This window comes from Pinus tabuliformis, chromosome 2_2 (assembly GCF_031772625.1).
Source record: "Pinus tabuliformis cultivar Carrire ecotype Pingquan chromosome 2_2, CPIR1, whole genome shotgun sequence".
Taxonomy (NCBI): Eukaryota; Viridiplantae; Streptophyta; class Pinopsida; order Pinales; family Pinaceae; genus Pinus; species Pinus tabuliformis.
The window spans coordinates 209,283,108-209,308,984 of NC_142300.1; the positions used below are offsets into that span (position 1 = coordinate 209,283,108).

At 38.3% G+C, this 25,877-nt stretch overlaps 1 pseudogene; it reads right to left on the reverse strand.

Annotated features, from left to right (window-relative positions):
* LOC149192074 (F-box/kelch-repeat protein At1g16250-like) overlaps window positions 1–25,278 on the reverse strand; it is a 46,137-nt pseudogene extending 20,859 nt beyond the window's left edge.
* Window positions 25,279–25,877: the final 599 nt, after the last annotated feature.

The following is a 25,877-nucleotide window of genomic DNA, read 5'->3' on the forward strand; positions in this document are numbered from 1 at the left end:
CCATACCATATACCTATTTCATATGTCTTTTGGATGGTTGCACCCATGCCTAGACTACATGTACTTCATTATCAGAGATATCAGTTGTGTCTGCGTGCAGGTTCTTCCAGATGGTGTTCTAGTTCAATCAGTTTCGTAAAGCATTTCACTCCTTCCTCTCTCTTGGGCTTCATACTTTAGGGGGAATCTGTAACACAGTAATTTTTCACTGTCTCCGCTCCAGTCTTCCTACTGTGTCATGTGTCCAAATTCATACATGCTCATGTTAGACAAATGCTCTCTGATGTTGCCAAATGACCCACTTTTCCAAAGGTTTCTGCCTCATCGCGTCTGTTGGCCAAATAAACGCATTGAAGGGTGCTCCAAAATAGGCTAGAAGCGCTGCCATCATGGAAGTACACCTGATTCCCACGATGGTCTGATTTTATGTTCCAACGCGACTGTCTCTTGTAGTCTTCAGAGATGACTTGACTAGCTACATTATTCAATAGCGATGTCAGCGCGAAAGACCAATTATGTGCCCGCGATGATCCAAATTAGGCAAATCTGTTCCAACGGTCGGCCTTCCAGATGACTCCAGACATGGTTGTTGGCCGAGTTTATGTCGCCCTCCTTTCTCTGGCGTGGTTGTTTCGTCATTTGTGCTACCTTCCTTGGAGATAAGTTCAGTCTCCCACCTTTCATGGAGACTCCTCCTATTTAAACTCTCACCATTGCTATGTGCTGCTAGTTTTTGGAGTTCTTAATCTTTGGAATGGTTGTTGATAGTGCTGTTAGTGTTTGTGAGTTTTCTAGATAGCTAGAGTGAGTGTGACAAGTGTGGGATTGCTGATAGCTTGAGGAAGGTTTTGAAGTGCCCTTAATCTTGTGTAAAACTTGTGAGTGAAAGAGACTTGTATGTTGGGAGATCCATCTTCAAAGAGTGAAGGCTTGAGGAACATGCTGGCTGGACCCTTCTGAGAAGGCTTGTGATGTCAAGACTTTGGCTGTAAGCTTACTCTTATTTTATAATTAATGCAATCAATGATGTTTTCCTATGTCTTGTATGTAATGTACTTGATAGCTCATGACTTCTTGACTTTGTGAGTAAATAGATCATTTTTGTTCCGGTTACGTGCTTTGTTGTATTTCCTTTGCATTGTTTTAGGTTGATTACTCATTAGGAGAAGGAAGCGGAAGCTGGAGCAGCGCAACAGAACTCCATCGACCACCAGATGAGGTAGGCCTCCAACTATGACTGTTTAAGGAAAGCTATTGTTGATCTGTCTTTGTTTGTGACTAGACCCACTATAGTGCTAGAGGGGTTGCCTCTGTCCGTAGAGGGAACACTTTCCTACATCACACATGCTTTCTAGGCCCTTTCTGTTAGTGATCCCTCTAATCTTGTGACCTTATTTTCCCTCCTTTTTTAGAAGTTGATGTGACATTTGTGTGTGTCATCTATCCATCCTGATTTCTTCCCTCTGCTTCTATTTCTTCGCCGATATTATTCTAGCATATTTGGACTAGTATTGGCATGAGGGAAGCATCCATTTCATCCTTTCTTTGTTGTTTCTTATTTCTTTTAACAAGGGCATGTGATGGTTTCTCTCCACTACCTTGCAATGACATTATTTTTTTATAAATTATACTTGAATTTCGCTGATAATAACCCCAATTTATTTGTTTATTTTAGCACCAAATTGCAATCATGGTAAACAAATGAATATTGCATTAAGTATGACCTAAATATGGTTCAAAGAATCTTAGCTTTAGCCTAAACACATGGTAGAGTAACTTCTGAGGTGTGGAGTTTTATTAGAGGCACTATTCATTTATTTTTTTTGGTTAGAAAAAGGGTTTTATCTTGGTTTTATTTGACTTTAAATTTATCATTTTTAGCATGTTGAGAAATGGGAAAGAATAATGTATTGACATTTATCTTGTAGAAATTGATGTTGAGTGAAAAGATACATAGTTTAACCAAGCTACAATCTACTTTGGTAAAGGCAAAAGAACATCTTAAAAGGCTACATAAGAATACACCATATACAGAGTTTGAACGCAAGCAATATATGGATTTTTCTTTTGCATATATGTTATTTTTTCTACGCAAGATATCACAGCAAGAAAAATATTGAAATTGTAGGAATTGTTTGAGGACCCCAATAAGGTCCATGTTTCTGATGTCCTACTTGATTAATACATTCTCATGATAGGAAGGCTTTAAATATGAATTATATCTTCCTAAAACAAATCATATTCAAAATTTATAGATAAAAAAGATAAAAAAAATGTCAATGCCTTCATCTGATTGTTACTTGACTCTGGTATGGGAAGGTTACAGTAAATGGGATTGGAAAAAGGATGGGGAGACAATTAAGAGCATGTTTTGGATATGATTCATTGTTGTTATAGATCCTTTAGGCACCTGAAACATCAACTTAGAAAATGTTTCTATTAGGGATTCCTATGGTTTTTAATGTTGTGATTATTTCACCTCATGGTTATTTTGGGAAAGAAAATGTTTTAGGAATGCTAGACAAGACACTTATGGATAGGTAAACAATTTTTTTATAATTGTAATATTCATTCCATGATATCCTCTCTTTATTGTTTGATTGTATTTTGAACATTTCTTTTGATTTTGGTTTGTACTTTAACTATGAAATTGAAAATACTTGGTATCATGTCCATTTAAAAAACATCCAAAGCTTGAAGATGAGTTAAGTATTACATGATATTAATTGAAATACTTTTAGTTGTTTTGTGTTAAAATATTTTCATGACTATAAATATTTTCATGACTATGCGTTAAGTACGACATGAGATTAATTGAAATCCTTTTTAGTTGTTCTGTTATTTGAGCACAAGTTGTCTATATAATTGACCAAGTTCACGTGTTAGATAATGAAATGTTGTTGCGAATAAAACAACAATGATTAGACATCACACGTAAGATTATTTTTTTTAAGAAGTTATCTACAGGATGAGCTTTTTAGCATGTAACTTGGTTGGCATAAGTGTGCCTAAGATTTCTCTGAAGGTTGAATAATAAGTTACTAAGGTGTTTGTTTCTATGGTGACATTTTATTTGTTTTGTTTATACAGGTCATCTGGCCACATAGTGGCCACCATTACCCAACTGAAGAAAAATTGTTCGAGTTTCTTTCTTTATGGGGGGAATTGCATTGACATTACTAATGTTGAGGTATATGTTGTATAAATATTTTATAGTCTACTTTAGTTTATATTCAAGGATTCATCGTCTTTCATGGCTTATACTTTGAATTGTATCTTCTTTCATTTTTAGGAGCTAGAGGAACTCAGTATTGATGGTAATAAGTGGGAATTAAAGAAAAAGGAGAACAATCACACTGGAGCGACAAATGCAAAAAGAGAGAGAGAGAAGAGAACCGATCTAGTGATACACTTAGTGCCAATATCTTGCATAAGACACACACATAGATACCGATGGTGAAGTCTTCAGAGTTGGTGAATTCACTTGCAATGCCTTGGAAATACAATGATAATGTTTTGAAGTGATAAAACAATATGTCATGTGTAGATTGTAGTCCAACCAATATTAAGTTAGAAACTCATATTGTAATACTGTAGAAATTCTCACTGTAGATCACCTGATAATGCAATATACTAAAGCAAAATACTTGATATACTTCTACAAACAAACTTGCGGAAGCTTAATCGATTTTGGGCAAGATCAAATAGAACACATATAACAAAGAATGAGAAATCAATCACACATGAACACAGAAGAATACTCTGGGGAAAGCCTCAGCTAAAAACCCTGATCTCTGTATTATCATACAAGTGGAAATATGTCTAGATTACACAAAGCTTTAGCTCACAAGCTATCTAGCTCTCAGTACAATCCCTCACTACTGCTGATAGTCAGAATAGACAACACATATGCCTTCCTTCAGTCCTCCAAGCCTCCTATTTCCTTGCACAGTGTCTCTTGGGGTCCAATGTTGCCACCTGTGTGAATTGGCCTCATCACACACTCATCAAACTCAAAAGTAACCGCACAATCTCCAAGGAATGAATTCCTTTTGCATGCAAGAGATATCCTCAATGGAATATTCCTACAACTGATAGTACACTATCCCATCATCTGATCTCAACTAGGTCTCTGACTGAACTGACATGCATGAGTTATTTATGAGAGAATATTCAATTATCTGAAGTGCAACAGTTAATTGAGCTAACTAATTACAACTCGAAGTACAATTCATCCTGATCTCCTTTAATCAAGGGATAACTTCCTCTATTAATGGAGAAATTGTTGCATGTCTTCACATAGACTTCATGTTTGATTTCCTACAACTAATTAACTGAAGATGAATTATTTAATTATTTTACAAACAGCTGCTAATATCAAATTCGAATTTTACTTCTCAATTTTAGTTCAGGGACTAACTAAAATTGGAATGTATCCCGAAATGCTATTTATAGCATTGCTATTTTTAGCCCTTCTATTTTTAGTATTTTTTGTTGCTATTTTCAACACTCCTCAACAAGAAAGGGTTATCAATCACTCCAATCCTGTCTCTTTGGAACTCAAACTTCCATTTTGACAATGCCTTAGTCAAAATATCTGCATCCTGTTCCTCCGTCGAAACATACAACAACAACATGATCCTCTTCACCACACAGTCTCAAAGATGACGGTACCAGATATCAATGTGCTTGGAGCTATCATGAAATACTAGATTGTCAGAGAGTTTGATAAAACTCTGATTATATCAATAGATCACAATTGGATCCATCCTCTGAACAAACAATCCCACTAAAATCTTCCGCATCCAAATGGCCTCACATGCTACCTGACTGGCAGCCATGTATTCAGACTCTGCTGAGTTAAGTGCAACTGACCTTTGTTTCCTGCTGTACCAATAAACTACAACTGAACCAAGGTTGAAGATTCTTCTAGAAGTGCTCTTCCGGTTTGATGGACTCCCTACCCAATCTGCATCTATGAAGCCCTAAAGCTTCACTCCCTCTATCCATCTGTACCACAATCCATACTGAGATGTGCCTTTGAGGTATCTCAACACATGCTTCGCTACCTTCCAAAACATCTTGGTAGGCTAAACCATAGCTTGACTTGGCTGGTTCACCGCAAAGCATAAGTCTGGTCATGTGTTCACTAGATACATTAGTGAACCCACAAGCTACCAATAAACAATAGCAGCTACTACCTCACCTGAAGTGGCATCCTCCTTCCTCCAGTTACCGGCTAGAGGAGTCTCCATGGGCTTGCACTTCTCCATGTGGAACCACCTAAGTATCTCATTTGCATACTTGTCTTGAGACACAAACACTTCCCCATCCTTCTGCCACACTTCCATGCCTAGAAAGTAGTGCATAAGACCCATGTCTTTCTTCTCGAACTCTTTTATAAGGTCCTCCTTGCAAGGCTTGATCAACTGATCATCACATGTCAAAATAAGATGATCCACATAAAGAACAATGATCAATGGCTTACCTTCTACCATGATGTGGTAAAGGTTCAGATCTGCTTCACTCTTGGTGAAGCCCAACCCAGTGAAATACTGTCATTCCTAGTGTACCAAGCATGGGGTGCTTGCTTCAGCCCATACAAAGCCCTCTTGAGTTGGCACACATGCAACTCACGATCGAAGGTCTCAAAATCTTCCAGCTGCTTAATGCACACCTCTTCCTCAATCTTCCCATTGAGGAATGAAGTCTTCTCATCCATCTGATGGATCTTCCAACCCATCTGAGTTGATAGTGCCAACATCGATTTGATAGATGAGTACCTTGCTACAAGAGAAAAGGTCTCAACGTAGTCGATCCCCTCAACCTGTGAGAAACCATGGGAAACAAACCTTGCCTTATGTTTCTCAACACTGCCATTAGCTGCCTGCTTTACCTTCTAAAGCCATAGGGAACTCACCACTGACTTTTCCTTAGGTCTTGGGACAACATCCCACACACTATTTCGAATGATAAAGTCATACTCCTCTACCATAACATCAACCCAAACTAGTTGCTGCACTACCTCCTCGAATGAAGAAGGTTCGGACTCTACACACTCCCCAACCAGGGCCATGTAACCAGTGTACCACTCGGGTGACCTCCTTTGTCTGCGCTAAGAAGATGGTTGTCCCACATTCTCTCACGCATCCCTCATCAAATTGTGATCTTCCCTTGAGCATTTCTGCCCATCTCTAGAAGACTCAGCATGAGTGGATGTCTCCACTTCTGTATCCTCTGCATGTGGCTACTCCACATCAATATGAAGCTCCTCATCTTTAGGAACTAAAAGTTCATCCTCTGCATGCAACTTGAGCTCCCTCTCAAGTGATACTCGAATGGATTTCTCCTCATCAAACTTCAAATATCTATGTACCACTATCCTCTGATTGGTAGGTAGGAACACCCAATAGTTGTGGGGTGTATCAGTGTACCCCACAAGTATCCCCAATTTAGTTGTTGGATCTAGCTTCTTCTGGGCATCTTTGGTCACATGGAAATAAACCGATGATCAAAAGATCCTAAAGTGACTCACATCTGGTCGCTTCCCGAAAAAGGCCTCCATAGGTGTCTTCATCCCCAGTATACAGTGTGGGCTTTTATTCTGCAAGTATACTGTTGTATTGCATACCACAGCCCACAAATGAAGTGGTAGGCTTTGGTCATGCAACATCGCTCAAGCTTCTCCCATAATCAATCTATTATTCCTTTCAGCCACCCCATTCTACTGTGGGTTATGGGGTGTCGTCAACTCCCATTTAATTCCTTCTATTGCACAAAAGTCTTTAAACTGTTGGGAGACATACTCTCCACCATTGTCACTACAAAAGGCTTTTATTTTCTTTCTAGATTCTTTCTCTGCCAAGGCTTTAAAGTCACAAAACCTTAAGAAGGTCTAGTCCTTCTTTTGCATAAAGTAGATCCAACGTCTACAAGAAAAATCATCAATAAAAATAACATAGTACCTTGTTTAGCGGTGGAGGCTGTAGAGAATGGTCCATAAAAATCTATGTGAACTAGCTCCAGGATTGCTCCAACTTTACTATCTCGATCCTAAAAGGAATATTTCGCATACTTACCTAAGGTACAACCTTTGCATGTATCTGTCTCTTCCAGTTTTCCCTTGGTAAGTCCGGTAGAAATCTACTGCATGATCTTCAAGGCGCCATGGTGCAAGTGGCCCAATCTTCTATTCCATAGCTCTCCAACATCTTGGCTCTACACCATCTCTGCTTTGGAACTCAATGTAGCATAGTTGTCTACCTCCAGCTTGTAGATATTCTTTACTCGAATCCCAATCCTCTTGGTCCATCCAATACCGATATGCCTCAGGAACACCTTTCCTTTACTAATAACTACATCATAGCCTTTGTCTTCTAGTATATCGACAGACGCAAGATTCTTCTTTAGACCCGGTACATACTTTACATCAGTCAGGGTGAGAGGAGCTCCATGCTCCCTCTAAAACACAATCGTACCTTCACCTGAAACAGGGTACTTTCCATCATCGCCCATCTCGATCAGCATCTGGAGATCCTTCTCCTCCAAGGTATTGAAAAGATTCTTGTCACCGAACATGTGGAAAGAGGCTCCACTATCCAGGTACCAAACACATCCCACCATGGATGAAACCATGCATGCGATGAGAGAGAAATCCAATTCAAACTGTGAGGCTAGTGCCTCACCATCTGATCCCTTCGAGGATCCCTTCTTGGATTTTTTCTGTGGACAATTCATAGCATAATGGCCCACCTCATGACAATGGAAGCATCGCACTTTTGATTTGTCAAACTTCTTCCCACCATGGGAAGAACTGGATTTGGGATGGGACGCCTTCCCTTTCCCTTTCCTTGCCTTAGTTGCTAAGGTGATATTTTCTTCATCATCTTGCTTTGATGAAGATCCATCTCTGGTGCTTCTTCTTATCTTCTCTTGCATCAGATCTGACCAAAGTCATTCCCAATCTAGCAGTTTCTCTCTTCGATTTACCAAGTCTTGGTAGCTATGCTAGCTCTTAGGAAGATTGAGGAGAGCAAGACTCAGCATGTCATTGTCAGTTGTCGTGATCTCTACACTTCCAAGCTCATCCTTGCAGGTGGTGAGCTTGTTCAAATATGTAGAGATCATGTCGCCCTTTTCACACTTGATTTTCCAAAGATTATCTTTTAGCACCAACTTCCTCTGATCAATGCTATTGTGATATAGATATTTCAATGTTTTCCACATTGAAAATGATGTCTCCTTCCCATGGAGACTTGAGACTATGTGGTCTTGAACTCCCTCCAGAAGGATTCTCCTCACTCTAGCCACACATTTCTTCCATTCCACCAATTCTGTAGCATTAGCTGCTGCCGGCTTGGGGACTTTTTGATCAATTAAGTCCTTTAAACTGTTGTCCTCTAATACTGCTTCCATGCAATCCTTCCAGGCTATATAATTTGAGATGCCATAGAGGGAATACTCGAGTCTTAAACCGTTGAACGCCATTGGTGAAATTTGAGATGTGATAAGAATTCAAATTCTATAATCAAGAACTTCAACCTTCGAACTTCTCCCTTCTTTGTATACTATTCTTCGCTTTAATCACCTTTGCTTCGATACCATGTAGAAATTCTCACTGTAGATCACCTAATAATGCAATATACTAAAGCAAAATACTTGATTTACTTCTACAAACAAACTTGTGGAAGCTTAATCGATTTTGGGCAAGATCAAATAGAACACATATAACAGAGAATGAGAAATCAATCACACATAAACACAGAAGAATACTCTGGGGAAAGCTTCAACTAAAAACCTCGATCTCTGTATTATCATACAAGTGGAAATATGTCTAGATTACACAAAGCTTTAGCTCATAAGCTATCCAGCTCTCAGTACAATCCCTCACTGTTGCTCATAGACAGAATAGACAACACATATCCCTTCTTTTAGTCCTCCAAACCTCCTATTTCCTTATGCAGTTTCTCTTGGGGTCCAATGCTACCACCTGTGTAATTGACCTCATCACACACTCATCAAACTCAAAAGTAACCTTGCGATCTCCAAGGAATGAATTCCTTCTGCATGCAAGAGATATCCTCAATGGAATATTCCTGCAACTGATAGTACACTGTCCCATCATCTGATCTCAACTAGGTCTCTCACTGAACTGACATGCATGAGTTATTTATGAGAGAATATTCAGTTATCTGAAGTGCAACAGTTACATGCATGCATGCATTAACTAACTGAACTCATAATTAGTTCAACAAACTATTTGAACTAATCTAACTGGACTTAACTCAGTTAACTGAGCTAACTAATTACAACTCAAAGTACAAGTCATCTTGATCTCCTTTAATCAAGGGATAACTTCCTCAATCAATGGAGAAACTGTTGCATGTCTTGACATAGATTTCAGGTTTAATTTCCTACAACTAATTAACTCAAGATGAATTAATTAATTATTTTACAAACAATTGCTAAGATCAAATTCTAATTTCACTTCTCAATTTTAGTTCAGGGACTAACTAAAATTGGAATGTATCCCAAAATTCTATTTTTAGCATTTCTTGTTGCTATTTTCAACAAATACTTGATATTATATATAATAAAATTTATGTAGTTGAAATTATTTATATTTGCAATTGATATTATTTAGTATTTTTAGCACTTCTATTAGATGAACATGCACATTGTATGACATTTTTTAATTTAGTCGCAAAATCATACTAATTAATTTATGCTGATTAATAATGAACACAAAAAATAAATCTAAAACTACTAAATTAGTAGTTTGATTGATTACTGATGAACACAAATAAAATGAATATATGACTAAATTAGTAGTTTATAATAATTATTAATGAAATTAAATAAAATGAATAGAAACTACTAAATCAAATGTTTATATAATGAATATGAAACTACCAAAAAAAGATAAATGACTACTGGAAATGATAAATTTGTGATTACAAATGACGACTAAATTTTTCATATATACGACTATTAGTAGCTAATTTATAATATCTTATAACATGACCGAAATTTAGTCATATTTCTTTTGCCATTAATTGGTTTCAAACGATGACTAAAATTTACATATTTTTTTTTGTGGAAAAAGTCCGTAATTTTATTCATATGAAAAAATTGCATGTTGTAGATGCTATAAGCATATGCAGATGACTAAGATTTGCATATATATGACTATTAGTAGCTAATTTATAGTATCTTATAACACGACCAACATTTTGGTTATATTTCTTTGGTCATTAATTGGTTTTCGCGAGTAATCATATAGTAATATATTTTGTTGTATATTTGGTCATTAATTGTAGCAATTAATAACTAAATTAATGACTAAATATACTACTAGATGATAAAATTCATACAACCAATTAATGACTAAGGTAAATACGACTAAAAGTTGGTCGCGTTATAAGATACTGTAAATTAGCTACTGTTGGTCACCGACTGAAAAATGGTCATTTATATGAAAATTTTAATCATTTTTTAGTAACTAATTAACCATTTTGTACTAGTGCACCCACAATAAACATGTCCTTATTGAAACGATGACATAACAACACTTACCTCCAAGTGCGACACTTAGGATAGATTTTGTAATGATAGTGACGAAACTAGTGCAACAATGCTCAAGACTTTGGGAATGTATTCAATGCATATATTTATGATAGATAGAGCATAGTAGTGTAAAATAATGCATCAGAAATTCCCTTCAAGAATGTAGAATGGACTCCCTTTGACTAGATGCGACACTTTTCTAACCAAAAGACGACACTTACGACAGTAAGAAAAAATGAAAATGAAAGTTTGGAAAGGATGAAGAAAGTGAAAGTGACACATGCTAGAGTGAAGATAACATGAAAAAATGAAACTTTTTAAAGTGAAAGAAAGCATATGTTGAAAATATCAACAAGAAATATTAAAAATAACATCAAGAAAAATCCTAATTTAGTTTGTCCTTGAATTAAATTGGGAATAAAATTGTAATTCCACATCTCATGACAACTTTTAATAGTTAACTAAGTTAATTTGACTTAGTTAGCTTAGTTAATTCAAGTTGAGGATCTAAATAGAGTCATGTAGAGTGTCACCTACAATTAGGAGCACTAGTTGAGTTTATTTTGAGTTGTAATTATCTAATTCAGTCTAATTGAGTTAAATTCAGTTAAACTAGTTCCAATTGAGGAAGGAATTAGTATGAGGTCCAATAGTGGGGTGTAACCTATAGTCGAGTGGGGTGTTTCTTGATTATAATGTGGCGCTGCCTGTCGAACAATAAGTTGTAACCTACAGTAGTGGGGTGCAATCTGCAGTAGTGGGGTGTAGACTATAGTAATGGGGTGCTTCCTGCAGTGATCAACCAGTAAACTAAAGATTCACTAATAATTAACTCATGCATGTCATATCATAGAAAGACTCAGTTGAGATTAGAGTTCATGGGTAGTGTTCTATCAATTTTAAAATCATCTAAATTAAACTGATGGAGCATGTAGTTAGAGGAAGGCCTATGAAGATTACACAATTCATAATTAATGAGTTTCCACATTAAATAGGATTTGATTCCCAAGGAAACAATGTAGAAAATAAGGAGCTTAGAAGCTTGGAAATTTGGCTAAGTATTTGCCAAAGGTAGTCAGTCAGGTAGAGGATAGAAAATACTTTTGTAGGATGAGCTTAAGGTTGAGTAGAGAATATTATATTCATCTAGATTATTTGACTAATGCAATATACAGATAGCAGGGGTTTTTGGCTATGGATTTCCCCTTGTTATGTGTGATTGAATTCTTTCTCTTATATGCTTCGTGATTTCATTGACTTCTTATTGTTTCTGTTAATGGGTAGAGTAGATTCAAGTGAATTGTTTTAGCATATTACAATTTACCGTTTGAATTTACAAGGAAATTCTACATGGTATCAAAGTTATATTTGTAGAAATTTCTACATGGTATTGGAGCTGAAATCATGATAAAAGAGAAGAATTTGAATTTGTCCTTGCAGATTGATGGAGATCTAGTTTAGGGCAGATCCAGAAGAGAAAATGTGCAAACTTCTTAATGGAGCAAAAAGGTTGCTAGTAGGAATATCAGCGAGCCAATGTTTAGTCACAAAAAAGGGAGTTTTTATCATTGATAATGGTATATTGAGGAGTAGCAAAATTTCCCATAGGGAGATCAAAACTTAGGAGTCTAGTTTTAGATGGAGAAACCCTATGGAAGCTAGTACTTCAGGATATGGGGAGATCAAACTCATTATTGCAGTAGTTGCAACAACAGTACAGAAGAAACAACAGCGTAGTAGAATCAACAATATGATTAGATCAAAGTTTGATTTGTATGAAGTTATACCTCCTGGTGTGAGGTGGCGCGATGTGAAGTAATAGTCTCAAGAGTTGCATAAATTTGGCAGGATCCATAGAGGTGCTTTTTGTCTCATGGATCATTACCTTGCTACGGGGGCCCATAATATTCAGTAGTAGGAGAATCAATTTTAGTCAAATAGTGAGGATTTTAGAGCAGTGTTGACACCAGAGCAGGAGGCTCAGTAGTAGAGTTAGAAGCAACATAATTTTCTTAGTAGACAATTACAGACACAATTGATTCAATGTATTTTGTTGGGATGCTTTTTGGTTGTAGATGTTGCAGTAGCAATAAAAACAGTGACAAGAGTTGCATGCAGAACATTCCAAAGGCACCAGGTTGGGATATATTTGAATTCATTTCTTATTGAGAGGGAGTGTTGAAAATAGCAACAAGAAATGTTAAAATAACATTAAGAAAAATCCTAATTTAATTTGTCCTTGAATTAAATTGGGAATAAAATTGTAATTCTAGATCTCATGAAAACATGTAATAGTTAACTAAGTTAATTTGACTTAGTTAGCTCAGTTGATTCGAGTTTAGGGTATAACTAGAGTCATGTAGAGTGTCTCCTATAATTAGGAGCACTATTTGAGCTTATTTTGAGTTGTAATTATTTAATTCATTCTAACTGAGTTAATTCATTTAAACTAGTTCCAATGGATGGAGGAATTAGTGGGAGATCCAGTAGTGGGGTGTGACTTGCAGTAGTGGGGTGTAACCTGCAGTAGTGGGGTGTAAACTTCAGTAGTGTGGTGTAACTTGTAGTCGAGTGGGGTCTTTCATGATGTACAATGTGGTGTTTCCTGTTGAACAATGGGTGTAACCTGTAGTAGTGGGGTGTAACCTATAGTAGTGGGTTGTATCTTGCAATACTGGGGTGTTATCTACAATGATCAACTGGTAAAATAAAGATTCACTCATAATTAACTCATGCATGTCAGATCATAGAAAGACCTAGTTGAGATTGGAGTTCAGGGACAACACACTATCACTTGTAAAATCATCTAAATTAAAATGATGGTGCATGTAATCAAAGGAATGCATATGAGGATTGCACAATTCATAAATGAGTAATTTCCACATTAAATAGGAGTTAGTTCCCAAGGGAACAACACAAGGAATTAAGAGCTTGGAAATTTGGCTAAGTATTGGCAAAAGTTAGTTAGTCAGGCTAAGGATAGAAAATAATTGTGCAGGTTGAGCTCAAGGTTGAGCAGAGCATATTTGTATTCATCCAAATTCTTTGACTAATGCAATATACAGATAGCGAGGGTTTTTAGCTCTGGCTTTCCCTAGAAAATTATTGTGTTATGTGTGATTGAATTCTTTCTCTTATATGATTCGTGATTTCATTGATCGTTTATTGTTCCCGTTGATGAATAGAGTAGATTCAAGTCAATTGTTTTAGCATATTACAATTTGTAGTTTGAATATACAAGGAGTTTCTACAACATAAATGATAGTCATGAACATGAAAGTGACACTTGTAAAAACAAAGGTGTGCCAAAATGACAGTTGTGAAAGATCACAAAAAGAGAAGTCTGATTGCAATCGAAGTGAGGAGGCTAACAATAGATAGTGCGACCTTACTATTGATATGGGTTGCATAGTACATTGTCCTTAGGGATTGTCCAGCGACAACCAATTGTGATTGCGCAATCCTTAACTTTAAGAGTTGCAAAGTGCCAACGTAAGCTTACATTGGAAGAAGTTCACTTATAAATTCTTCAAAATTGAGCATGCATGAGCAAGTCACTTTGACACTTAGAATATGAGGGAACATCAACTGACCATGAAGAAAATATGAATGATCAAGGAACAACAGATCCTAGGATCATAGTTAGGCTCCAAAATTCAAGTGTAAGAAATTTTTTGGAGGGTGTGTGTCACAACGAAAACACCTCCCAAAGCATAATTGGCACATTCCATGAGGAAGGAGGGAAAATGAGGGGTAACACAGGTTACCAGTGGTCACAGAGAATTAATAACATTAGCCAAGGCTTGGAGAAGAGTAAGTTGATGCAAGTCAATAGAGTGGAGGAAAAATTACCCCATTTTGAAATGTTTTTCCTCTGGATTCGTCTTGCATATCAAACATTTTTATGTGTTGTTCCAACTATTTCATTTGGAATTTTTCATAACAAAGTTAAAAAAAGTTAACCATCATCTAGAAAGTGGTTAAAATTAAAATACCTCTCATACAATGAAGAAAGTGGCAGATCAATTCAAGGATGAGGATCTATTCAAGTGTTGGATAACTTTCCATGTGTATGAATAAAGCTCCATGACAAAGTTGCATTTAGTGATTTAACCATCTCAAAAAATGATAAATAGAATCAGGATTTGAGTTCATTTGGTTGTTTTTGTATTGTGTTGAGAGTGTGTGAGAGAAGAGAAGAGTGAGCAAGTTGTGCACGTTATTATGAGGGAAAATTTTAAGGATGGAATTTTATCTTAAAGTTTAGTGAACTTGGCGGATCTTACTAGTCCCTAATATCTAGATTTTAAAATGTTTGATGATAATTTGTAAAAGTATTTATATTTATAATTATTTTATTTTAGACAATATATAATATTGGCGATTTTTAAGATAAAATAATTTTATACTATAAAATTTGGGTGAATTAATTTTTAGAAAAATGGAAATTGGTGAACCTTTTTTTTGGAAAAGGTATGGAATATTAGCCCATGTGCGAATATTAGCCCCTAAAATTTTCCTTGGTTATTATGAAAAAAATTAGAATTAGTTCATAGCAGTAGCAGTGGTATATTTCAGTCAACATTTTATGTAGAGAATGAGGAGATGAAGTGTGGATTAGTTGTAGTTTTTATGGTGTTTGATTAAACTTGCATGATCTCTTGTTTATTTTCTTGTATGCGATAGTCATTTAGGAGAAAATTTGTTTATTATGGAGAGGTTTTTTGATGATGTGTTACACAAAAATATCGTCACCATGATTATTTGCAGTCAGTATGAGTCTATCATCACTTGTACTGTCCTCCTAAGCAAGTCTCAGACCTCAGCTCTTCAAATCAAGCTTTGGAAATGGGAGAAAGACATTAAAAATCAATGTAACTCTGGTTCCGCACTTTCTCTCATTGTCACTTGCGGTCCCGCACCTTTTGTGTACAAAAAATGCGGACCTGCCCGCTCTGTCCTTAACGGTGTAGGTGCGGACCCCTGTGAAAGTCAAAAGGCACACGTTTTATCTTAAAAAACTTACTTTGGGTTAATTCTAGAGGATTCTAGAAGGAATTTTGACATGGATTGTTGGGGCTCTGAGGTGGTTCATGCATCCCAAAAGAGAAGGAGCTAATCCCTTGATGAGAGGAGCTATCCCTTTGAAGGAGGGCTTTATCCCTTTGAAGGAGGACCTAGTAACCTCCCTCCATTGCACTATAAATACAGGCATTGGGCTGGTTGCTGAGGAGGTTAGAAGCTGAACATTTTTTAGGGTAAATGCTGGTGAAATCAAGACTTCCTAGTTGAGCTTAAGCGGACAGATCACATACCTTTTTGGCTTCAATGGGGAGTGAGTGAAACTTGTCAAAGTAGAGGAGACTTCTTGCTGGACCCTGGGAGGAGCTTGTACAGCATCAAGGCAAAGGTTGTAAAGTTCTTCTTCTTTTGAATTAATGCAATCAAACTCATTTTTCTCAACAAGTATCTCATGTTATTTGTTTCATGGACTCCTTGACTTTCATGTTAGATATGTTTTATGATTTTGGCTTTTTAGGTGCTATTTAATTTGTTTGCCTTGTTTGTGTTTGCAGATTCGCGACAAAGGAGCTCATTTGGATCGAAGGAGTGAGGGCATCCACAAGCTTGCGTTGGACCTAAGGTAGGCCCTAAAAACACTTGTTTGCCATTGTTTATTAAATCATATTTAGAGAAAGATAGTGTCTGGTTGGTTTGCTTGTCATTAGGTCTTCTTTAGATTCTAGGAAGGTCTATCTTGTCCGCAAGATCGACTTATTCCGTGTGACAAAATGGCAACTCCACTGGGGACTTGATTGTTTTCCTTGTTTTTACTTTGACCTGAGAAACTGTGTTTTTGTTTCTGTTTTTGGCTTGTTCTGTGTAAAATTGGGTAGAGTTTGTAGATCCAGGGTTATTTTTTGTTTTTCATAGCTTTGGGAGAGGACCGCACCCTAGCCGTTTAACATAGTGCGTACCTACCTGCAGCTTGGCTTTTAGCACAGAGCGGGACCGCACCTGTGTCAACTGTGGGCCTGTGGACCCTGTCAAGATTTTGAAAAACCTAAGATTTCCTCTGTTAGTCAGCTTAGTTTTTATTTAGAAATTGTTATCCACTGCCCAGACCTGCATATAACTTGTCAGAAGCTTTCCTTAGGTTGATTTCATTAGTGTTAGGGTTTTAGGTGAAATTCCTAGGAGTTTTGCTTGTTGGGCTTGCTTTTCATTTTGGTTGTGTAGTGGCTCTGAGCTTAGAAGTTGTAGGTACTTCAGATCACCATAGTGTCTACCAGCCTTCTTATGAGTTTGACCATTTATGAAATCTCCCCTTGTTGAGGAATCCGCTTTGAGTTTTCTCTTTACAAAACTTCGAAAAGCTTGTGTTTAAAGTTTGGATTTTCATTTTCAAAAAGAAAACAAAATTGGTTGTTCTTGACTTATTTGTGATTCTGCATAAATTGGTCCTTAGCTTACATCTAGCTAAGTAAAACATCCTTAAAAAAGACATTTAGTAGGCTTTGACTTCAAATAGGTTTTTATAATTTATAGATCTCAAAGTTAGTCATTTTCATAGTTTTGAGTGTTTTATTAAAAAATATAAAAATCTCTTTTGAAAAAAAGTTTGTTTTTGTAGTGATTGAGTGCTTTGAAATGAAAAGGGAATTTTTGTGAAATAACTAGTTGTCTCGTTTTGAGTGCATTGGAAAAGGAAAAAAACTCTTCTTTTGATTTGTTTGATTGAGAAAGATTTGTGTTTACAAAGTATTTGTATTCTCAAACTCTTTCTTAGTTTAGAAGTTCATCGAAGAGAAAAAGATTGTTTAAATCATATTAGGTGCATTTTTAGTGATTTTGAGTCGAGTCTTCATACCACGAGTTTCATCTCCACACCTTTTGACTTAAACAAAATCCAATAAAAAATAACTCTTAAAGTAAAATTCATCTAGTAACATTTTTATTTCTAGGGCTCTAATACACCAACTTAGCTTAGGCTAGTGTCTTGGAGTAGGAGAGTAATTAACTCTCCAAGACAGTAAAACAAACAAGTAGCTGTATCTTGTGGTAGGGAAGAAATCCAATTGTTGCATTTATGCTCTGGGAAAGCTCCTCTTAAAGGAGAAGCATGAGATCGTGTCTGAACCAGTGTGGGAATCAATCCTTCCTCATTGGGAACGACGCCAGATATTCACGTATTAAAAACGGTAAACCTCGGATTAACCATTGTTGAGGAGCCTAGGGTCACTTGTTGGTAAACCTTGGATTATGTCAAGGAGCCTTCAAGGGGATTGAGCTTGCTACTCTGCCCTTGCGTGCGTATCGGATCGTAGACTGTTCCCCCAGGTATATTTGTTTCAGTTGGTAACCTTAGTGGCCATATTCTTTAGGACTCTTCCTGAGGTGACAGTGGTGGGAAGATCCCACTGTACCTGGAGCAGACGTCGGCTAGACTCACTTGGATTTTCTGGGTGGTTCTCTTCACTCGAGATGGTTAAGTGGAGGAACTTGTGCCAGTCTATTCATTAAGAAGGTTGCTGGGGTAACTGATTCCAACCGCCATTTCTGTATTGAACTCTGCGACGTTGGATTTCATCACCAACTAGTGTTTTCAGTAGGAAAAGTTACTGTTTGTGTGTGTTTGATCTCCTAGATTCTTTAGGCGTGTGATTCAAATTTGTTTGGTTCTTTAGAGACTTTAGGTGGTTTTCATTGAGATTTTACTTTGTTTGCGTGTGAAGTAGTTAAAAGTCTTTAACTGTGGCTGAATTACCAAGGCAGTCCCATAGACTTCGAGGCCAATCTCCTGAGCTTGTAAACGTGGCTGAGTTACTAAGGAAGTCCCATAGACTTTGGGGCCAACCTCCTGAGGAAGTACCGAGCCAGCTTGAAGGCTTGAAAGTCCTTGTAACTCCTAGAGACAGTAGAGTTGGGTCACCTAAAGAAGGAGAATCTTCTTTGATAGTACATCCTAATTTTCAACCGTTAGTAGCAGATTATAATCCACAGTCAGTGTCTGTTTCCGAAGTTACTGGTAGCTTTTCATCTACTAGTGATATAGGTGAAGAACCCGAAATATCTGAGCCTGAAAGTGAATTTGTTGCTACTCCGACATCGGGGTTTATTTCTCCAACTTCTAGTGGTCCTGGTTCACCTAGGGTAGAAAGAGTAATCACCCAGGATCTTCCTTCTGGACTTATTGCTATTGAAGAACTTGCTCCGGAAGAAGAAGTAGGCATCCCTATCCCTGAAAATCAACCTGTTATTGAGCTAAGGGAGCGTGAATCAATTTTTTACAGTCCACCTAGGAGCAGTTCTTGGTATCTTTCTTTGACTAATTTCTTAGAAAACTCAGGGTTAAGTTTTTCACCACCTCGTGCTCCTTATCACCCAACACCTAGAGGTTATTATACTCCCATAAATATGTCAGGAAAGTCATCCATGTTTACTCAATCGCCTGAATCCTTTTTGTACGACAGTCCTTCTGTTCCCTCCGGGTATCAGTCCCTTTCTGGTACTTTTTCGGGAGCATCTCCTCAACCCATTGAGCAAGGGTTATTAACTGGAAGCAATGGTACTAAGCCGTTGAGCGTAGAAGACATTCTTATAATGTCAGGTTCTATTCCCAATCCTCAACCTCAAGGTGGCCAGTTACCACTTGGGGGGCAGCCTCAATTAATGCCTGGGGGGCAACCTCAAGGTACACAATTTGCATCTGGGGGGCAACCTCAAGGACAGTACATACCTATGGGACAGTACGTTCCTCAAGGTCAACCCCAGACTCAATATGTACCCCAAGGTCAACCCCAGTATCCATTTATACCTCAAGGTCAACCCCAGTATCAGTACGTGCCTCAAGGGTATCAACCCCAAGGTCAGTACTCGAACCAAGGTTTCCAACCACCTTCCGGTCAAACGTATGTTTAAGGAACGGGAAATGTACCTTTCAATTATCAATTCTACCCTCAACCTGGTTATGGTCCTCAGTATTCTCAACCTATTATGGGTCAGTACCCCGGAATGAATATAGTGTGGGATCCATTGAAAACCCAATAGGTGTTGCAGCCAAATGTACAGTTTTCATCTCAAACTAGACAACCCTTAGCTTCTAGTTCACCCCAACAACCAGTCCAGTCTAACATTCAAACTTCTTTACCTTCAGTAGTTTCTCAGCCTGGGCCTAGTACACCTCGTACTCCGCCTCAAACGACTACTACAACTGCTGCAACATCTGTTCAATCTACGCCACCTACTTCTGGAGTATCGACAACTTCGGTTTCTACTGTTCCTGTATCTACTCCTCAGAAATATTTACCACCGTCTGGATCTACGATTCAAACTTCGGTTTAGATGCTTGTAGGACAACCTGGTTTAAGTACGGTTGTCACAAGTCAACCACAATTTACTTATAAATCGTACCAGGGATAGTACGAATTCGGTTCTGCTGTGCAGCAGCCAGTCTATCAGTATCAACCGTATCCTGGGTACACTTATCAACAACCTCAACAACCCCAGTACGGTCTGGTTAATCCTGGTTTTCCGGGAGGATACAATATCCCGAACGCAATTCCTATTCCTAGTTATCCTGGATATCCTCCTCCTGGGGCTGGTCTCATGACCCAGAGTTTTAGGGATCCTAATCGGCAGTTACCATTTATCGCAACTTTGGACTTTCCTGACTTGTCGCGCCTAACGAACGATCCCATTAATTATCTTCCGTTTTGGCCGCCAATGCCAAATAAGTTGCCCAGTGACATTCCCAAGTTCGAAGGTAAATCAGGAGAGGACCCGTCGAACCATGTGATGACTTACCACCTCTAGTGTGTGTCTAAGTCCATTTCAGATGATTCAATCCATCTTAGACTTTTCCAGCGCACTATAATTGGTCTCGCGGCCAAGTGGTACATTGAGTTACCGCGAGGCACTTTTTATAATTTTAGTCAGTTAGCTACCTCGTTTTTAACTCATTTTCAGTTGCCAGTCCGATATGACAATGGCACGGAATTGTTAACTTTGTTAAAACAATCGACGTCAACTTATATTTCAGATCATATTCATGTGTGGGGACGTCGACGGCGTTTAGTGAAGGTATTTATTCCGGATCAGATTTTGGCCGAGTGGTTTGTAAAATCTTTGTTGCCAAAGATCACTGAAGATGTAGCTAAAGCCGGAGTTGTTACTGAGGAGCAAGTAATTGCTCAAGCACAGTACCTTGACTTGGTCTATACTCAGTCAGGTACGTTACATGAGAAAATCCCTGATCTTCCCAAGAAAAATCAAATCGCTGCAGCTCCTTCGGGATCTCATGCCGCCGATGGTATGATTGGTACGGTTAACACTAAAAGTAAGAAGAAATCTTCCAAGAATTCTTCTCCTATCATAACCTTGCCTGATTCCCCAACAGGAGATTCTTCTGCAAAGATTTCATCCGATATTCACGTTGTAGAGTCATCTACAGCCAAATCAAAATCCGGTGGAAAGAAGAAAGGAAAGAAGAAGAATAAAACGGACAATAGTTCAAAGGAGAAACCTGAAAAGGCGGAATCCAATGATGAAAAGCACAAACCTCGTTATCCTTGTCTCATTTGTGATGATGAACATTTTACAAGAGACTACCCTCATCGTGCAGAGGTTGCGAAGATTGTCAAAGGTTCCCAAACTCCTGCTATTTTGAAGGATCCTTTTCCGACTCAAGACAGTAAGATGATAGGTTCGTCCTCGAGTGCCAATGAAGAACCCATACTGATGATGTCCCATGTTAGGATTGCGACTCGATCGCAAGATTATGGTAGTAAAAGTCCTGTTGATGGTAAAGAAGCAGAATCTTCTCATTCTAATCCATCAACCTCAGCTCCCGGTTCTGATCCACTACAGATCGAGAAACCTAATCCGGACTTGGTAATCAAATCGCCCGCCAAGGGTATACTTCGAAAGTCTACTTTCAATCCACATGCAAGAGTGACTCAGAATTATAACATTGTTGAGGATTTAGCTGTTTCACCCTCAGCAATGTCGGCTTTGGAAGTGCTGCAATCATGTCCAGCACAACATAAATTACTTTTGTCGGCTATAGGAGCTGTTGACGTTCAGGACTCGAAGCTAATAATTTTCGATCTAGAAAATAGTACACCACATTTTCCTCATCAAATGGCTTTCCAGATTCCAGTGATAGTCAAAAACAGGCCTATTCATCGGACTGTAATTGATGAGGGAGCCTCAATGTGTATTATGTCGATACAGTGTTGGAGATCGCTTGGTTCTCCTCCACTAAATCAATCCCCGATGATTCTAAAGGCCTTTGATGGCCGTGGGTTTCATCCTTTTGGCATTCTACAGGATTTGCCTATAGGGGTTGAAGGAAAAACCGTTAGTCTAGATGTGGAGGTGGTTGATGCCCCTCTAGATTACAACCTTCTCTTGGGTCGAAGTTGGTCTTACGCTATGACAACGGTCGTTTCATCGGTCTTTCGAGTAATAAAGTTTCCACATAATGGGAAGATCGTAACAATAGACCAGCTGGCTTACTTTTCATCTGACCCAGCCTCTTCTGAGAGTATTCAGCATGTCAGTAAAACGACTATCCCATATAAGGATGTTGGAGTAGGACTAGTTAAAGATGTCGGTTTACTGGGAACTTTTCCTTTTCCTCCAATCAACGCATCGTCTTCATTTGCAACTATTCATATGATTACATCAGACATCATTGTTTATGATGATCCTTGGATCATTCTTTCTGAATCTGAGATAGACTCATTTGGTAACACCATGCCTTTGAGTCCATATGAAATTGCCTATGAAGCCGTGCAGTCATTTGCCAACCCATCTTCAACCGAGAATGACTTCATGAATGTGGTCCGTAAGGAATCACTTTTCACATCAAACTCGGATTTAATCACGTTTTCTGAATTTGTTCACTCTAATGAGAAAATTCATGAAATCCTATGTGTAGATGATTTACCATGGGAAGATCTCCATCACAGATCTTCATTTTTACCTGAGGATGATCGTTTTGAAAATGATTTCTCATCAATTTTTACAACTGAATATGTCAAGGAACCTCAGAATCCAATGAAACATCCCGATTCAGAGTTAAATTTGGGAAACATCTCTCGAACTATTCCTATTGACATTTCGGTTAAGCCCTGAATTGTTGAGAACATTCATATAGGTGCCTCGTGTACAGATGACGAAAATCAACTATATAAGGCCCTATTTCAAGAATTCCACGACGTGTTTGCCTGGTCCTATGAGGAAATGCCAGGAATTGATCCCGCGATTGTTTTCCATGAGATCAAGACTTACCCAGACGCTAAACCCGTCCAACAACATTTGCGTCAGATTCACCCACGAAAAGCTGCTGCAATTAAAGCAGAAGTTGAAAAATTATTGAAAGCAGGTTTCATTTATCTGATCCCGTTAATGGATTGGGTATCGAATATTGTTCCGGTTAACAAAAAGCAGGGAACAATAAGAATATGCATCGACTATAGGGACATTAATCGAGCCTATCCAAAGGACAATTACCCAACTCCCTATATCGATCAAATTATTGATGATTGTGCCGGTAGCGAAATATTCTCTTCATGGACGGTTTTTCCGGATACAATCAAATCAATATTCTACCTACTGATCAACCAAAAACGGCTTTCATTTGTCCATGGGGGACATTTTCTTATTGCAAGTTACCTTTTGGGCTTAAGAATGCCGAAGCAACTTTTCAAAGGGCGATGTCTTATGCGTTTCATGACATCAAGCACATTGTGCAACCCTATCTCGATGACTTGCCTGCTCATTCATTACATCGAGCTGATCACCTCGTCCATTTACGAGCAATCTTTATGAGGTGTAGGCATTATCGGATTCGGTTGAACCCACACAAATGTGTCTTCGAGAAATGGGTCGATTGCTGGGTTTTGTAGTTTCAAAAGCCGGAATTCACATCGATCCCTCGAAGGTCAAAGCTATCATCAAATTGCCTCCTCCTTTGAGTCTTCGCCAACTCCAAAGTTTGCAGGGGAAAGCAAACTTTTTACGACGATTCATTCCTAACTATGCTGAGGTTACAAAGGGTTTTACCCGGTTGTTGAAGCAGAATACTCCATTCTATTGGGATGAGATAGCTCAGAAATATTTTGATGCACTCAAACACGTGTTTACCCATGCACCGTTGTTGCATCCTCCCAACTACAACCAGGATTACTTCTTGTATCTCACCGCCTCTCATTCCACCATTGGAATGGTCTTAGTTCAGGAAGATGAATTCGGAACTGAAAATGTGATATATTACCTTAGTTGAACTTTAAATCCAACTGAGCTAAAATACTCACATGTGGAGAAATTGGCATTGGCAGCCATTCAAGCTGTCCAATGTTTTCGTCACTACATTTTACTACGTAAAACTACAGTAATTTCGGATTGCAACCCTATGATCTACATTTTGACCAAGAAATTTCTAGGGGGCAAGTACTCTAAATGGATTGTTATCCTGCAGGAGTTCGACTTGGAATTCGAGAAATCCAAGTCTAAGGAATCTTTAGTTTTTGCGGAGTTAATGTGTGACTTCCCGCGTGCTGACACAGAAACTATGGCGGAGGATCCCATTGCGGACGAATCCTTGTTTCTAATCAGCACTTTAGATCCATGGTATGGGGATATCATCGTTTATCTCCAGACCCAATCCTTTCGGCTAGAAATTTCACGGTTAGAACGTCGAAAAATTCGATTCCAGTCCCAACAATTCAGGATTATTGGAGATACTCTTTATCGTCGTGGGGCGGAATCTGTTTTTCGACGTTGCTTAACTCACGAAGAAGCTGAAAGGGTTCTAAATGACTGTCACTCTTGAGCGTGTGACGGTCATATGTCTGGGTTTGCCACAGCCCAATAAATATTGCACGCTGGCTACTTCTGGCCGTCTTTTTTTAAAGATTGTATTACGGCGGTCCGAAAATGCCACAACTGCCAAATTTTTGATCGTAAGATGCGCGCACCACCTACTCCTCTCCACCCTATAATTTCCGTTGGTCCTTTTGCCAAATGGGGTATCGATGTTATTACATGTAACCCTCACTCAGTCGGGGGGCACTTCTTGCACCATAAGTAATATAAAGCCTTTTCAGTAGTTCTTCATTTGCGAAAAATTCTCGGCGTGGAAGGTGAGCTCTACTCCCCAGCCCAGTGTGTTTGGCTAAGCCAGTGGATCCAGGCTACATTATCTATGTGAGCATGCATTTTTAGTAGCTCTAGGTGTTGGGCTAACCTAGGGAGAGATATAAATTGTATATCTAATTTCTTCCAGTCAAATTAATGGTTCAAATGAAGATGGATACCTTTGATCCCGATTCCTGTCAATATAACAAAATGCATGCCTACCATCGTTTGGCTGGAATCAAATAAAAGCATCTAGGGTTCCTCGAACAATGTGATATCTCACACTGGGTAAATCTTTAACCCTTCCTCCTCTTACTAATACTACAAAATGTTCTTGTAAATTATGGTCAATACCAGGTATATAAGCACACGTTCACGAATACCATCAATATCTACTGGAGGAGCTGTGATGAAAGCAATAATGAATACAGAGGTTGCGGTCAATAGGGTAGGGATCATCAAGATGCCGAACCATCCAATGTAAAGACGGTTTTCAGTGCTAGTGATCCAGTCGCAGAAGCAACTCCATAAATTTGCGCTTTCGCGTCTTTCTATAATTGCGGTCATGGTCAGAACTTCGTATATCATCCTTGCGGTAGATTATTTTACTAAGTGGGCCAAGGCGATGCCTACATTTGAGGCAGACGGCAAGACAGCTGCAATTTTCATGTTCAATCATATAATTGCTAGGTTTGGTGTCCCACAAGTGATAATCACTGATCATGGGCGCCATTTTCGAAACGTTATGATGACCGAACTTACAGGCCAGCTTAGTTTACGTCACGATAGTTCAAACCCTTATTAACCACAAGCGAATGGTCTGGTTGAATCCATCAACAAAGTTTTAGTTATCATGATCTGACGAATCATTGGGATTTATCAGTCGAATTGGCACAACATGCTATTTTCAGCGCTTTGGGCGTACCAAACTTCAGTAAAAACATCAACAGGGTTCACTCCTTTCCAACTAGTCTATGGTTTGGAAGTTGTGTTACCCATTGAATGCAAAATCCCGTCACTACAAATTGCCATCGAGTTACTTCCAGTCACTTCCGAAGAGGAAAATCGTTTGTTATACTTGTTAGGACTCAGAATTGACCATTTTTGACCTTATATTTTTGGCATAATACTATCCTTTTTCAGTTCAATATTTGAAAGCTTTGATT